We start from the raw sequence: 14,715 nt of genomic DNA, 5'->3' as shown, positions 1-14,715 counted from the left end.
AAATGGCACATTAGTTCTTTTTGTAATTCTCTCAACTAGAAGTTTACAGAAAAATTATATATGAGTAAAAACACACTAGACAAAGTCAAGGACAGAGTTTTCTTCAAGACCTCGGATTCTCTTCTTTTACAGTAAAAAGGAAAGCACAAGTTAACTTGAACTTTGTAAATCCTCTATGGTCAATACCTCTCCTTGGATCAGTTTCCACATCCAGTAACGGTTACTTCCGGGAACAATCTATGGTGCTGTTTGAGGTATAGTGAATAATTTCTGACTTCAACGAAATAACACAAGGACACCTTTGGACCTGAAGTAATACGAGTTTCAGAGACAACTTAGTAAAGAGAAAATATGAAATTTATATTGCTTATAAATACATTATCCATGAGTATATTGAGTTCAAACTTTGTAAATTGTCTGTAAATTAAGGCGAATTTTAAAGGGGAAGAAGTTTCTCAGATCATTTTTTTTGTGAGTGTATGTTCTGCGCATTATTTCCCAAGTGTACATGAATTTGTTAACTCATGTTAACTATAGCAATAATAAGAGAAAGAGAAATTCTGTGTTTAAGTATAAGGGTTCAATACACTATAGAAGACTCTACAAATAAGACAACGTTGAAACAATAAAGCCAAGTCCAGTATGTAGATTTATGAGAATGATATATAGAAAGCATTACTCCTACATGGAACAGGAAGTATGAGGCCACTCCCTTTCTAAATCATGCTTGCTAATGATACAACTTTGTAGAAAGTAGAATGGAAGAATAATTCTGTTTTCAATGCAAGTGAGATATAACAGTATAGACTTAATTGGGAAAAGAAAGTCCATCTTGTGAGAGCAGGGATTATACTAGCTATGAACTGGTGGATAAGATCACATTTTTTCTTTCCTTTACTTATATATTGTTTGTTGGTGGTGGTCCTGGAACTTGAACTCAGAGGCTGGGCACTGACCCTCTGCTATTCAGCTCAAGGCTAGCGCTCTACCACTTGAGCCTCAGTGCCGCTTCCAGTTTTCTTGCAGTAAATTGGAGAAAAGAGTCTCCGGGACTTTGCTACCTGGGCTGGATTTGAACTCCAATCCTCAGATCTCACCACCACCCAGCTTAGGATCACATTTTTGACAGTGTACACTCAGCATATGTAATGTGTATGTTCATCTATCTTTATATGAATTCTTGAGTTGAAAATCTGGGCTACAGCTTTGACTTTACACTCACAAAAATCTTTGTAGTTTAAAAGTAGATTCCACTGGATAAATGAAACCTAAGAATGTAAAGGAGTCTGGGAAGTTCAGGTTGCATCCAGCCTGGGCAGAACAGTCTTTGAGAAACTATAATTAACCAGCCAAAAGATGGATTGGAAGTATGGCTCAAGTATTAGAATACCAGTCATGAACAAGATTGCTGAATTAGATTTTGACGCTTTTGCATACATACATACAATCATACACATATATACAGAGACACTTATATGTGCACACACAAATACAAATATGAAGCAACTCTCAGAATATGTAGAAAAGTTAGAAAACAATAGAAAATATGTCCTGAGTAAGACTAGAATCAAGTGATAATTTGTAAAATTAAAAAATCCTCAAGCGAACATTCTTCAAAAAAGTGTGAGAAAATTACATAGATAGGGATCGGGATAGTAAGAGATTCAAGTAATCAGTATTAAAGGGATTAGATCCATGGAATGAATCAGAGACCCCGCAGGTGCATTTGAAAATGTTCATATCCTGCGTCAAATGTTAGAACATCTTCGAAAAGAGGACATGAACATTCTGAGAAGTTTAGTGGATAATATAACTGGAGAAGTTCAGAATTGCTAGTCTGGGCCTGGGAAGGTGGCTCAGTGGTAGAGTGCTTGCGTTGCATACATGAAGCCCTGGGTTCCATTCCTCAGCACTACATAAGCCAAAAAAAAAAAAAGCCGGAAGTGGCTCTGTGGTTCAAGTGGTAGAGACCTAGACTTGAGCTGAAGAGCTGAGGGACAGCACCCAGTCCCAGAGTTCAGGCCCCATGACCGGTTCCAAAAATGAATAAATAAATAAATAAACAAATAAGTAAATAAATAAATATATATACATATAAATAAACCAAGAAACTACGGTGGGGCAATGTGATACAAACCTTCAATTCTAGCACTCAGACTGACAGGAGATTAGAGACTGGAATTACATAGTGATACCTTCCCTGGACCAGGTAGTATAATTTTCTATTATTAAAAGATACCAAACCAGAAAGGAATACGCAGTTGGAAGTTTGGGCTAATTTTGTCATTATGTTTTGAGAAGTCGTTTCCTATTGAAATGCAACTCATATATAATCCTCACTTCTGCTTTTAAATGCTCTCTTCATTACAGAACATTCCTAGATGCAAAATGGCTCATAATTCCCATGCAAAATTAGAAAAAGTAAGTAATCATCATTCTGTTAGATTCCAAGGAAAGGATGAAGGATTACAAAAGCTTAAGCCTTGAGGAATAGCAAAGTTCATATAATGTAGGAATTGATAGATCTTTCTAAATTAGAGTTCAGACTTCAAATAAATAATTTGGTGTTGTTTGTAATTTCATATTCTATAAGATACTACAAAATTCTTTTTAAATAGTGTGTTTAATTGACAAATTTACAAATGTTTCTTGCATTCAATTTGCCTAGCATATTATTTCAAGAGAGTTATAATTAGAACTCAGTTAATAGATAATTCCAACAGTTCCTGTATAAAATGATAATGTAAATAATGTAGACCGAGTTGCCAAGAAATGGATATTAATTTATAAATTTAGAAAAACAGCAATTTTTGAGGCTTTGGTATAACATGTTATGAAGAGAATAATTGTGTGACTTCTTTCTTCTACCTGTATGTAACACAGGAAGCAATTTCCTTAATTAAATGCCTCTGTATAAAATAAGAAAAATGCTGGGTTTGGAGTTTGTTTTTATTTTTGTTTTTGTTGTATTGGTTTGTCCTAGGGGTTGAACTCTGGGCCTGGACACTGTCTCTGAGCCTGTTAAGCTCAAGGCTTGTGCCCTACCACTTCAAGCTCAGTACCACTTGTGTCTGGCTTTTGCTGAGAAGTTTATTGGAGATAAGAATCTAGGGATCTATCCTGCTGGGTGGGCTTTGAACTGTAATCTTCCGATCTTAGCATCCTGATTATCTATGATAGTTAAAAAGTATAAATATATATAATATTTTCAAGAATGCCAGTGGAGGAAAAATGATGCAACCCAGTTTATTGTGGTGTTCTTTCCAGAACACAGAGGGCATCCCATTAGCATAGGTGTAGTATTTTTTCCAATAGAAATAAGTTATTTGTGATGGGAATTAAGGGAATTTTGAGGTGCACCCTACAAGTTGGAAACTGTTGGTCTAGGATGACTTTATGGCATAAATTTTGGGATTGATGGTCATAGAAATAATAGCTTAATCTGATAAACAATAGCTTAATCTTGAAGAATTAATTATAACAAGCTTCATAGTTTTATCCTATACCAGAATGTGGCTATTTTTCTGTTCACTTCTCAATGTGTAACACCCCATTGCAAAATGCAACTATTGCAGAATTACATAACGTGCAAATAGGTACTATTTTGAATCTCTCAGGTATGGAGTGTTCAGAATTTGAAAGTGAGTAGTTATTAGTAGTTATTATTTTGAGGAACACACATATTCTGTCCTCTTACACAACTTATTTACTTTTAAAAGTTATGGGTTTCTATAGAATTAATCAGTTTTCAGTTTTAGTATGAGAAAGTACAAATTTATTATTTTATGAAAATATTGGCAATTATATTGTAAAAAAATTGTCAAGTTATATAACATTCAAGTTGATGGTCCTCTGATAAAGAAGGGGTAATTAATTCAAATTAGATGCCAAATAGTACGGATTTTTTAAAATGTTACTACATGAAGAATAATATTTACTATACCAAATACGGTGAAATTTTATTTCATGCAGCTTATTTTTAAAATTTAATTTTAATGTGAAAGTGATATGCAGTGGGTTAGCAATTATAAGGCAGTGAATACATAACTGTTCAAACTTGTTATCCCCTCTCTCATTTTTCTCACAGTTTTCCTTCAGCCCCAAACCCCTCACAAGTTGTAATGTACATTTCCAACATAATGTCTTATGAGTATTGCTATTGCATTGGTTTGTCTTTGTCCTTTGTCTCGCCAATTTGTTGTTCCTCTTCCCTTTACTAATTACGGTAAATGTATAAACAAGACACAGGGTACCAAAATCAAACACAATAGGAGATAACTCATAGGGGAAAAACCCAAGGAAAATAGAAATCACATAGTACATTAAAAACAACAACTGCAGAGAGTTCCGGGAAGATGGCGGAGGAGAAGCTGGAATCTGAACAAGCTCTCGCATAGAAAGGAGTTTTAGAGTTCCAGTGAACAGTCCTAAGCCAGAGAATCACACCAAGTGAGTCATCACAGTACAGAGAGTTAGACAAGAGAGGGGAAGCCAAGGAAACGCAGCAGCTGCCGCTCCGGCGGCAGGGCCGCGGCGGCGGCGACCACCGCCGTGGAGACATACCTGAGACACAGAGAGTCGGGGACGAAGGAGCCAGACGCAGCGGACGAGCGGATTCTACTCAACACCAACAAGAACCGACAAGGAGCGAACATCTTCATCCTGCTGTTTGCAGACCAGAGACGACCCAGGATCCAAGACTCGGCGTGAGTACAAGCCCAACATCCTCACTCCTCAGGGAGCAGAGGAGGGAAGGCCACCCCTCCACCCCAGCACCGGTGATCTCCATCTTGGATACCGACAAAGTTCGGAGGAGCTGCTAGCTCCAGCTCAGGCCTTGGAATAAAATGAGTCATTTAGCAGGTCACAAGAACTTAATGGCGAAGTGACCTGCCAGACTCAGCTCCATCCAGGGAAAAGTCACCCAGCTCAGGCGCCAGCCACCGGAGTGCCTTGCTTCACTGGGTAACCAGAACCAGAGGCTGCCCCTCCCTCTAGCAGCCTCGACAATCAATTGAAAAACAGAAACCCTGAGAATGGCTCCAGGCTGGGCGCTGTGAGCTTTATCACAAAATAGCCCCAGGGAAAAGCTACTGTTTATTGAAAGGTCTCAACTCTACCCAGAACCTAGCCTCATCACCACATCACCCTCTTTTGTGACTCTCAAAGCAGACCAACCTCCCAGAAAACTAACCTGGGAGGGGGATCTCAAAATCTTGGGTAAAGCAGAGCATTTTTCTACCTCTTCCAACCAACCGACTTAAGAAACCAATCAAGCCACAGGACCTCAAGCTGACCAGAGACTCCAACAAGAGACTGGTTGCAGACAAAAGGGAGATACAGGATTCTTCCCACTCCTCCCCCCCCCCAAAAAAAAATCAAAAGACTTTTTTTCTTTTTTTTTCTTTTTTTCTTTTTCTTTTTTTTCTTTTTTCTTCTTCTTCTTCTTTTCTTTTTTTTGCTTGTTTTTTGTTTTTTGTTACCTTATATATAAATATATATATATAAATTTTTTTCCCTTCTAAAACTTTTATTAATCTTTAATTTTTGCCTCTTCTGAAAAAATAATTGTTTTCCAGTAACCTTTTTTTTTCTCATCTTATAATTTTTATTTTAGGAATACGTAAATAAGAGTTTTCCTTTCTTTTCTTGTCTTCTTTCTCTTTTTCTTTCTTTCTTAATTATCTTTTTGTTTTTTATCTAGCTCTACTGAACTTCTGATCTTTTCTTCTCCCGTTCCCATCCTTAAAGCTTTTCACATCTCCTCTATGTCCCTCCCCTTCTCTGAACATATTCACATTCCTCTCTAAATAGACGGCCTTTTAACCTCTATAATAACATTAATTTTTACGTTTCTATTCTTTTTCTGGTCTCTCTTTATTCCCCTTTCCGTCTCTTCTTTTTCTCTCTCTCTCTACTTGCATCCTACCCAACTCATTTCCTGCACTGTGATTAGGACATAGTTAACTCTCCCTGTGCCTCCCCACACCAATCTATTCCTATTTTTTACCCACATCTCTCCCTAATCCTAATAATTTCTGGTTTTCCAAATTCTTTTCTGCGGTTCGAAATCCTTTAACATATAGTCGTTTGATGTTGAATAGATGTATCTGTTGAACTAGATTGTATCTGTAGACTATTGACTGTACAAATGCAAACTTTGGTTGATGATTGCCTTAAGATAGTGTTCTAGCACAAAACTGGTGCAATCTTTATCTCAAATGGGCCGAGTAAGCCGGAAAAACACAAGAAAAATGGCAAATTCGGGTATCTCAATTCCCAACCTTGATAATCAGGGATTAGAACAGATAAAGAATAATCCAGAGGAGAGTTCCCAAATAGCTCTACAAACACTAATAGCAAACATGATGAATGAGAAGTTTGACAATGTACAAAGGACTCTATATGAGCGTGATAGGGAGAGAGAGGAGGCATCCCAGAAGTTTATACAGGAATATCATAAGCGTGAGGAAGCTTCTCAAAAACTGATACAGGATTTGCGTGAACAACTTGAGAATACTCAAAGAGAAAGGGAGGAATGGCGTGAGCAGGCAGAGAACACTCAAAGAGAACTGCAGGAATCCCACAGAAGGGAGGAAACTAATCAAAGAGTAATTCACGAATTAAGAGACCAGGTAGAGAATACACAAAGATCACTAAAGACATTCATGGAATCCATTAACAAAGAGCTGAAGGAAGTCAGGGAGACCACAAAGGGAATGCTGAATGGAACCCAACAGAAGGAATGGGAGTCCAAAGAAACCATAACCAATCAACTAAGTGATTTGAGAACAAACACTGAACACCAAATTAAGGAAGTAAAGAAAATCATACAAGACCTAAAACAGAGCTTCAACAAAGAACTTGAAGCCATCAAAGCTGACCAATTAGAAGGAAAAGAGATAAAAAACAAAGTAGAGAGTCTTGACAAAAGGTTAGACCATGCAGAAGATCGAATCTCAGGGATTGAAGACAGCCTAGATATTATAGAGAAAGAACATACAACCATCCAAGACAAGTCCAAGAAATATGATAGGTCTATCCAACACCTGGAAGACACCATCAGAAGGCCCAATCTAAGGATAATGGGTGTAGAGGAGCACCTAGAAACAGAAGTTAATGGTCTAGGAAATTTGTTTAACAGGATCCTAGCAGAGAACTTCCCAAACATACAAAAAGATAGGCCTATTCAGATACAACAAGCTTTTAGAACCCCAAATAGACCAGACCAGAATAGGACATCCCACCGTCACATTATAATCCACACAGGATCAAACCAGACCAAGGAAAAGATCCTTAAAGCTGTCAAGGAGAAAAGGTTAATCACCTATAAAGGGAAACCAATTAGAATTACCTCAGATTTCTCAGCAGAGACAATCAAAGCAAGAAGAGCCTGGAATGACGTATGCCATGCCCTAAAAACAAACAACTATCAACCAAGAATACTGTACCCAGCTAAACTCTCCTTCATAACTGAAGGCCAAATAAAAACCTTCCATAGCAAAGAAAAATTGAAACAATACATCTCCACCAAACCAGCCCTGCAAAAGATTCTTAAAGATGTCCTACACATAGAAAACCAACAAGAACGCAACAAAGGCCAAGAAACTGCACCCAAACTGAGAATCCAAGAATCTTAGGAAGAACCCAGTTTTCACAGCCCCCAAGAAGGTGGATAACATGGCAGGAACCCCCAAATACCTCTCAGTCCTATCTCTTAACGTTAACGGACTGAACTCTCCAATTAAGCGACATAGACTGTCTAGTTGGATTAAAAAACAAGACCCCTCTATCTGCTGCCTGCAGGAGTCACATCTTGCCCGTAAAAACAAACATATTTTCAAAGTTAAAGGCTGGAACAAAATCTACCAAGCAAACGGCCCTCATAAACAGGCGGGAGTTGCAATTCTAATATCAGATAAAATAGACTTCATACTAAAATTCGTGAGAAGAGATAAAGAAGGTCGCTACATACTAATTAAAGGATCTCTCCTTCAGGAGGATATTACAATTCTAAATATCTATTCGCCAAACAATGGAGCACCCAAATTTATCAAAGAAACACTACTTTCCCTCAAATCCCATATAGATCCAAAGACATTAATTGTTGGGGATTTTAACACACCACTCTCCCCACTAGATAGATCAACTCGGCAAAAAATCAACAGAGAAACCACAGATCTAAACAGCTGCATAGATCAACTAGACTTAACAGACATTTACCGAACATTTCACCCAGCAGCAACAGAATACACGTTCTTCTCAGCAGCACATGGAACGTTTTCTAAAATAGACCACATTTTAGGCCACAAAGCAAACTTGTCTAAATTCAGAAACATTGAAGTTATACCTTGCATTCTCTCTGACCACAAGGGAATAAAATTAGATCTCAACACCAAAAGCCACCAAAGAAAGTCCGGTATCACATGGAGGATGAACAACACACTGCTGAATCATGAGTGGGTCATGGAAGAGATTAGAAAGGAAATTCAAATGTTCATGCTATTCAACAAAAATGAACACACAAATTACCAGCTCCTCTGGGACACAGCAAAGGCAGTACTCAGAGGCAAGTTTATAGCTCTGAGCTCCTACATCAACAAATTGGAGAGATCGGAAACTAACAATTTAATGACACATCTAAACCTCCTTGAAAAAGAGCAGCAAGATAAACCCCAATCCAGTAGACGGAAAGAAATAATCAAAATTAAATCAGAATTAAATGAATTAGAATCCAAAAAAACTATAGAAAGAATCAACAAAACAAAGAGTTGGTTCTTCGAAAAACTTAACAAAATTGACAGACCCTTAGCAAACCTTATCAGAAAAAGGAGAGAACACACCCAAATTAATAAACTCAGAGATGAGAATGGAAACATCACCACGGAAACAACCAAGATTCAGAACATTATTAGGGGATACTTCTCAAAACTTTATGCTAATAAGTTTGAGAACTTGACAGAAATGGACCTTTTCCTAGCAAATATTGACATGCCAAAACTAAACCAAGATGAGTTAAACCAGCTTAACAGGCCCATATCAAGCATTGAAATAGAAACAGCAATAAGAGACCTCCCAGCTAAGAAAAGTCCAGGACCAGATGGTTTTAGAGCAGAATTTTACAAGGCCTTCAAAGCAGAGCTCACCACAATACTCCTCCAACTCTTCAATGAAATTGAAAGAGAAAGCTCACTACCAAACACATTCTATGAAGCCATCATAACCCTCAACCCAAAACCAGGCAGGGACTCATCAAAGAAAGAGAACTATAGACCCATTTCTTTGATGAACATTGATGCAAAACTTCTCAACAAAATTTTGGCCAATCGACTTCAACAATTCATCCAAAAAATCATACACCATGATCAAACAGGATTCATTTCAGGGATGCAAAGCTGGTTCAATATACGCAAATCAATTAATATTATTCATCACATCAACAGGAGCAAGAATAAGAACCACATGGTTATCTCAATAGATGCAGAAAAAGCATTTGACAAGATCCAACACCCCTTTATGATGAAGGTTCTGGAAAAATTAGGAATCCATGGAACATTCCTCAATACAATAAAGGCTGTATATGACAAACCTACAGCCAGCATTATACTCAATGGTGAAAAACTAAAGCCATTTCCTCTTAACTCAGGAACAAGACAAGGATGCCCACTCTCTCCACTTCTCTTCAATCTAATATTAGAATGCCTAGCTACAGCAATAAGACAAGATGCAGACATAAAGGGGATCCAAATAGGGAAAGAAGAAATAAAACTCTCCCTCTTTGCAGATGACATGATCTTGTATTTAAAGAATCCCATAGACTCCACTCCCAAATTACTCAAGCTGATTCAAAACTTTGGCAAAGTAGCAGGTTATAAAACTAACCCCCCAAAATCAATGGCTTTTCTATATGCCAACAATGAGAAAAGTGTGGCTGAAATTAGGAAAGCAACTCCATTTGTAATAGCCCCACAAAAAATAAAATACCTAGGAATTAACTTAACCAACGACGTGAAGGACCTCTATGATGAAAACTTTAAAATCTTGAAAAAGGAAATCAACACCCAACTTAAAAAATGGCAAAACCTCCCATGCTCCTGGATTGGCAAGATTAACATCGTGAAAATGGCAATACTTCCCAAGGCTATCTACAAATTCAACGCGATACCTATCAAAATTCCACCCTCATTCTTCAAGGAAATAGAGGAGGCAATCCAAAAATTCATATGGAACAATAAAAGACCCCGAATAGCAAAAACGCTCCTCAATGGAAAGAACACTGCTGGAGGAATATCAATACCAAATTTCAAACTCTACTATAAAGCCATAGTAATCAAAACAGCTTGGTATTGGCATAAGAACAGACCTCAGGACCAATGGAATAGAATTGAAAACCCAGAAATGAACCTACAGACCTATAGCCATCTAATCTTCGATAAGGAAGCTAAAACAATAGAATGGAAGAAAGACAGCCTCTTCAGTAAATGGTGCTGGCAAAATTGGTTAACTACATGTAGAAAACTAAAGCTAGATCCTTATATATCACCCTGTACCACAATCAACTCCAAATGGATCAAAGACCTTGAACTCAAAGCAGACACTCTGAAAACATTACAGGATGGAATAGGAGAAACCCTAGGTCTCCTTGGCTCAGGTCGAAATTTTCTGAATAGAGACCAGGAAGCACAACAAATCAAAGAAAGGTTGGACAAATGGGATTGCATAAGATTGCAGAGCTTCTGCAGGGCAAATGACATAGCTGGCAAGATCAATAGAAAGCCCACCGATTGGGAGAAGATCTTTACTAGCCATACAACGGACAAGGGTCTCATATCTAAAATATACTTGGAACTCAAAAAATTAAACTACCCAACAACAAATCCTCAAAGAATCAACTGCTCAATAAATAAGTGGGCGAAAGACTTAAAGAGAAGCTTCTCTGAAGAAGAAACAAGGATGACCAATAGACACATGAAGAAATGTTCAACATCCCTAGCCATAAAAGAAATGCAAATCAAAACAACATTGAGATATCACCTCACTCCAGTTAGAACAGCAAAAATCAAGAACTCTAACAACAACAGATGCTGGAGGGGATGTGGACAGAAAGGAACCTTACTTCATTGTTGGTGGGAATGTAAACTTGTTCAACCACTTTGGAAAGCATTCCAAAGTGGTTGAACAAGTTTACATTCCCACCAACAAGTATGGAGGTTCCTCAGAAGACTTCACATAGATCTCCCCTATGATCCAGCAATCCCACTTTTGGGCATTTACCCAAATGTTTACAAACAAGACCCCACTAAAGCTACCAGCACAACTATGTTTATTGCAGCATTATTTACCATAGCTAAGATATGGAACCAACCCAGATGCCCCTCAGTAGATGAATGGATCAAGAAAATGTGGTATATATACACAATGGAATTCTATGCCTCCATCAGAAAGAATGACATTTCCCCATTTGTTAGGAAATGGAAAGGTTTGGAAAAAATTATATTAAGTGAAGTAAGCCAGGCCCAAAGAAGCATAGGTCCCATGGTTTCCCTTATTTGCAATATCTAGTATAGGTATGAGTCAAGCGGAAAAGGTCAGATAATGTGATGTTAGGAAAATGAACCCTTAAATATGTATTTTAATGTTTTCGTTTCTTTCATGCATGTGTTTCTAATGCATTTATAAGATTATTTCTTTGTTGCTTTGTATGTCCCTCCCCCACAGTGTAACCCCCGCTTTCACTATATTTGATGTCAGTATAACATGTGGAGGAGATGGGGACAAACAAGTCGTTTAAGGATTCAGGTGGACCTGTTGCAACAATGAGAAGTACAAAATGTCATGTCAAAACCAGCTTTACAATGTCGGTGTGTGTGGGGGGGGTTAATTGGGTGGGGGGAGGGGAGTAAAATTGGGTGGGGGGAGGGGGGAGGCGGGGAAGGGAAGTGAAGGGTAAACAAAGGAGGAGGCTGCAATGCTTGGTAAGAAATGTATGCATTATCCTGCCCATGTAATTGTAGCCCCCCTGTACAGTATGTTCGCAAATAAAATAAAATACAATTAAAAAAAAAAAGAAAAGAAATGCAAATCAAAAAAAAAAAAAACCTTCAAAACAACAACTGCAAATAAATATCTCTGTCCATATCTTGGAGTTTATTTTGCTCAGCATCAGTTTATATGCTCATATATATGCATAATAAAGAAACTGGAAAATAATAGTTTCATGGATAATATATCATGAAAACAACATGTTAACTGTTTTTGATGGTAAAGGTGGAATTAGGATTGGTAAATTCGCGATTCTGATAAAGGAATTTCAAAAGAGTTTTAAAATTATGACAGGTAAATTTTAATTGTTCAAACTTTTTAACTTAGCCTATTAAAATTTAAAATTGCCTGGGAAAATAGACTTTCATGCAAAAAAATCCATGGAGACTTAGCTGAGAGGGAGCAATGTGGGTAAGATGGCTCATTTTTACACTAAACAAACAAGCCTCACAAACTGTGCTGTAAATCCTGTAGGTTAACATGCGAATTGTCCTTACCCAGGAAATACAGTCTTACTGTGAGAAACAAGGTTGTTGTGTAATTTAAACTAAACAGTAATTTTCTTAAAAAGATAATTTTGGTCAAAATATTTACGGAGAAAGTGCCCTTCAAAATGAAAGAACGTATTGAGTTTACACAGTGTCTTTGCACTTGAAGCACTGAAACACAGAACAAAAATCTGATTGGATACTTCACATTTCTAAGTAGCTCAAAAATATAATATCCTCATTAACATGAGATAGTGAAGACATCTCTTATTACATAAGCCAAAAAGTTTCGGGATCAGAAAAGAATTGAGCAAATTGCAAAGGTAAGAAAATGCGTTCTTAGAAGCCCTAGCTAAGGGTCCTGGCTTCAGCCGTGGAGGGGGCCAAAACTTTTTGATATAGATTGTCTTAATGTTTTTGCTACCTAAAGTGATTTTACAGAGCCTATTTGGCTCAGTATAATGCAGAAAAAAATGAATGAAGACATGAAAATAAATTCCACCTCCAAATAAAAGAGTTTTAAAAGAGAAACCTGAAGATGTAGCAGTGGCAGATGCAGTATAGTCCTTCACCTTCACTAGACTTGAAGCCAAGAAACTGATTAATTGGAAATCAGGCAAGAGCTAAGAAGGGACATATAAGTAGGACATAGAAGTATTGTCCTTTGTAACAGACAATGTAATCCAAGGAATGGGTGATTTAACTCTATTCTTCTCCATACATCTTGTTGAGCAAAAGCAAGACCAAGAGAAAAATAATCTATTGAAATGATTTTGCAAAGAATTATTTCACTGTTCATAATATGGTATCTAAGGAAAGTCTTAAGAGAGAAGATAAAAGTTGTAAGAGAGAAGATAAAAATGGATTATTCTTCAGTTTCCTCTAAGCATTTTGTTAGCAAAATATATCTTTGAGGTTAAAAGTGACTGAACCAAAAAGGGGTGGAGTACTTATTTTTGTGGGCACATTAGACACAAGAAGATTTCAAGGTAAAAGAAAAAAGAAAAAAAATATAGCTAAATATTTGTGATTACAGGTTCTTGGACTGGTTTTTTGGAGACAAAGATTTGCATTAGTGTTGGTCTTCATAAACATAGTTGTGACAACAAAGAAGGAAAGAAAAAATTCCAAATCTCTTGACTTTATTAAAAGTATGAAAATAGAGTAGTGAAGAGATTGAGAGAAAACAAAGAGAACTGCTTTCTCTCCAGTGGAGTAATAGGTTCTTGTTCTTGTTTCTTCCATTCTGTCTTCACAAGCTATCAAATGTGCCTCAGGACTGGAGTATCCAGTTCAGACAAAGAACATTCACAGAAGAAAATATTTGCAGTAGATATAGGTGATTTATAACCTCAGACAATCTATTTAAATCTGTTTAAAATTCTCCCCACACCCCAAACTGCCCTCTTTGCACAGCTTTGTTTGCTTTTCCAAAGACTGACCTTCATTAACTATTTAAAATTTTGAGAGGTCATATTCATACTGTCTTGAGATTGCTGTTTGGTTGTAATTTTTGTATGTTTTTGTTTGTTGTTGTGTGTTTTAACTGAATTTCAAAAGGTTGTGCAAGTGTGTTACAATTAAATATGTCCATCTAATTGTCTAATGCTCCTGGATCAGAGTCACTCCTTCTATCAATCTGAACCAACCCTTTCTCCAAGATTTATTTCAGATTTACCACTTCCTTTATTACATGTGTACATTGAGTATTCTAGCTGTACTTGTCCCTTGTTGTATTTTTCATTCATTCTATTTCTTTACTATTGTTCCTCTCTGTTCTCAATTTCCTGATAGTCATTCTGTTAAACTGCCTGTTAATACTTTGAAAGGTTTATATACATTCCATGGAGTTTCAATCCCACATATACATGAACTGATGTCAGTTTATATTTCCATAATTCATTCATCTGCAATAACAATTTGCAAGACTGAAGATGTGAATCACTTAGACATGATTTTATTCTCATTCATTTGGAAGATTAATCTTTAGGCAGCAAGAAAGTTTAAAAATTACTTAGAATGTATTCCTAACTACCAGTTTTTATAAATGGCTTTGTACAATGGTGTGTGATTATTTAATTTTACCTAGGATAATATTTTCTACTACCTATAAGTTTTGGAAAAAGAAGAAAACTAAAATTTACGAGTGTAGAGGAATATGATAGAAATAGAAGACATATTTTAT

The sequence above is a fragment of the Dipodomys merriami genome, unplaced genomic scaffold (assembly GCF_024711535.1).
Source record: "Dipodomys merriami isolate MVZ:Mamm:240054 unplaced genomic scaffold, mDipMer1.0.p SCAF_93, whole genome shotgun sequence".
NCBI classification, from domain to species: Eukaryota; Metazoa; Chordata; class Mammalia; order Rodentia; family Heteromyidae; genus Dipodomys; species Dipodomys merriami.
This window is presented reverse-complemented; position numbering follows the sequence as displayed.